The following is a 3,258-nucleotide window of genomic DNA, read 5'->3' on the forward strand; positions in this document are numbered from 1 at the left end:
ATGGACTCAATCATATTTCTATGTGCTGGAGTTAGTCCTTTATAAAAGAAGTGGACCAGATCAGCCTTATCAAGCCCATGGTGCGGGCGCTTGACTAAAAGATCATGGAATCTTTTCCAAAGTTGGAAAAATTCCTCCTCAGATTTTTCTCTAAAAGTTCTGATGGCATCCTTAATTTTTTCAGTCTTTACCATGGGATAGAATTTAGCCATGAACTTCCTAGATAGTTGTTCCTATGATGTGATGGAATTAGAAGCAAGAGAATACAGCCATGCAACAGCACGATCCTCTAAAGTCATGGGAAACAACCTTAATTTAATACCCTCTTCATCTAAATTTTGATTTCTAAACGTTTGACAGATTGTCAAAATTTTGTTTAGATGAATATAGGGTTGTTCACTCTCGAACCCATGAAACTTGGGTAACATGTTTATTGTTGCAGCCCGAATCTCGAATTGGGCTGCATTATTAATTGGTAATACTATGCAAGTAGGGGGACTAGCGGATGCGGGTGCGAATAATTCATTCAGGGTTCTAATATGTTCATCCATTGTAGAGATCGACGGTTGGTTTACAGTTCGCAGGTTATGATGAAAAGTTCTGTCAATCTCAGGATCAAATGGGGTTAACTTATTCCTTAATGACCTTCTACCATGCATACATTTTCCACAACTTAATTAGACTCAATTTTTAAACGAAATCCTAAAAGATAAGAAGAAGGGCTAGACCAAGATGACCACAATCAACACCACACAATAGATTGGCTCTTTAATCTTGAGGTTAAAGAAGGTTTAGTAGCTTTTAATCTAGTTGCACAGAGATTTATCAGGTTAAAAAGTTCCTAAAATTCTCTCCTAGATTAGACAGTTCCTAATCTCCCTTTCAGATTAAGCTTGAGCTTACCAGTTAAGCGATCCAGTAACCAGTGACCAGAAAAGTCCCGGGGTGTGTGGTGGTGCCAGAAGGGATACACCGATACCACAATATCCGTAACAGTTCTCACTGTTGTAAAACTTTCCTAGACATCACCAATTACTAAATCCTCACTGGAGTGGCTTTCAGCCGCTTCTTTCCAAGAGCCTAATTGAGCTCGAAAACCCTAAGGCCAATGTCTAATTTGATTTTAATTTAATTTGGCTTAGGATAAGTATGCAAGGTGGTGATTTTTGGGCTAAGGACAGGTAATGACTTCCTGACCTTATCTTTTTAATGGGTTTTGCCCTTATATTATTTTATGCAAATGCTTAATACTAAATGCAGCAAATAATCAATGATTTTTTAAAGTTTATGCAATGTCATTAGGTTGTACTGATTAAATTAGCAAGCAAATTTTTTTTATATTTACTATATTTTTTTTTAATTTAATTTTTTTTAATAACTATAATTGAATGTAAACTAAACACAATCCTTATGTGTTAGTCAATCTCCGAATGCCCGTTGAATAAGCTCTGGAGATTACTCCGTGAGGAGCTCCAATAGAGATATAATAACCTAGGAGGATTGCACCTTATCAATTACTAGCAAAAATAATTTTTTTATTTTTTTTTAAATTTAAATTTCAAATTTCGAATCACAGAATTCAAATTTTGAATTTAAATTTTTGAATTTTTGAATTTTGGAATTTTTTCAATTTTTTTTAATTATCTTTTTTTTAATTTTTTTTTACTTTTTTAAAAAAAAAATTTAAATTTCGAATTTCAAATTTCAAAATTTAATAACTACGAAATTATTAACTAAAAATAATCAAAATAAGTGAAATTAATAAAAATAAAAACTTACTACCGGAGTGCGTTCACTCCGGGCATCCAAAATTCGATTTGATCTTCGTGATCGTTCTTGCTTCTCGATTTGCCTCCCTGGTAACGACGCCAAAATTTTTGTTGTCCAATTTCTGTTTACTTAAAAATACGCTAAACAGATCATTGTTAGAACCGACAAACAAAGTTTAATTTAATTCTACTTTTACCTTTTCTACTCGAAGAATAGTGGTTGTAAAAGGTCGATCTACAGGGAGGCGGTTGGAGTTGCTTAAAAATAAAAACGTTCACTCGGATTCAAAAGCGATTTTTGAATAACAAAAGAAAAACATTATGTCGGGGATGTTGATATGATTTTCTAATTGAAACTAACTAAAAGAAAGGTACTCAGATTCGAAAAGCATTTATTTAATTAATCAAAGAAGAGTTTTGGCATAAATTAAAATGGATGAAAACAGTGCTAAGAAGATTGAAACCTGGAACATAAATTGCATGAAAGAAAGTTTCATATTTTGCATGAAAGAAAAATTAAAAGATTGCATAAAAAAAAAATTAACTTGAACCCAGAACAAGGATTGCATGAAAAAGAAATGATAGATTTGATAAAAATAAATTGATTACAAAGGTAGAAATGAAGATTGGTGGCTTGATGCTGCCTTTCTTCTGCAAATAAAATAAAGGAAAGAAATAACAAAAATCAAAAAGAAAACTTCTCCCTTTCTCTCCCACGGTGGAACAACATAAAATACTTTTTTTTCTTTCTTTCTTCTCCAAAAGAACAGAGCAATGCTCCGTTTCTTCTTTCTTTCTTCTCTCCCACCGAGCTCACCTCTCTAAGCTCCTCTGTTTCTTAGCCTCCAACCCCAACCCGAGCTCTCCCCCCCTCTTTGCTTCTCCTCCCCTCTTTTTATAGGCCCTTGGAGATGTGGTAGAGGCAGGATCAGCGGGATCGGCTGGGCGGATCGCGGAAGGGAGGCGCGGTCTTGCTTCTTTGGGCTACGGATGCGGGATCGCCGGAATGCTTGATGCGGAAGGCGCGGATGGCTGTGAGTCGGGCGTTGCTAGGATCACGGAAGAGGGGAGTCATCCGGGATCTTTGCTGGGAGGAGCCGTGGATCACGGGGTCGATGGGATTGCCTTGCTGGGAGGGGGGATTTGATGCTGGGAGCTGAAGCGGAAGGTGGCGACGCGGCGACGCGGATCCGGTGCTGCATCACGGGCGGAAGAAATGGGAGCTTGATTGACGAGAGGAAATCACAGAAGAGGGGCTGGGTTGTTGAGGCTTCGCTGGGAGGGATCGCGGAAGTGGCTCCTTGATGGCAAGAGATATCCGGGGAAGACGCTGGCTGGCACGGGAGAGCTGGCAGCGATGGGAGAAGAGCTGGGATCGCCGGTGATTGCGAAAGAGGGGATGAAGCCGGATCACGGGCGTGAATCTGGGACCTCAACGGTTGGCTGGATCTCGGGAGGAAGGAGAGGGCGGTGATGCAATCGGGAGCTG

This window comes from Phoenix dactylifera, chromosome 4 (assembly GCF_051530095.1).
Source record: "Phoenix dactylifera cultivar Ajwa chromosome 4, Ajwa_hap1_PhDact_Kaust_v1.1, whole genome shotgun sequence".
Taxonomy (NCBI): domain Eukaryota; kingdom Viridiplantae; phylum Streptophyta; class Magnoliopsida; order Arecales; family Arecaceae; genus Phoenix; species Phoenix dactylifera.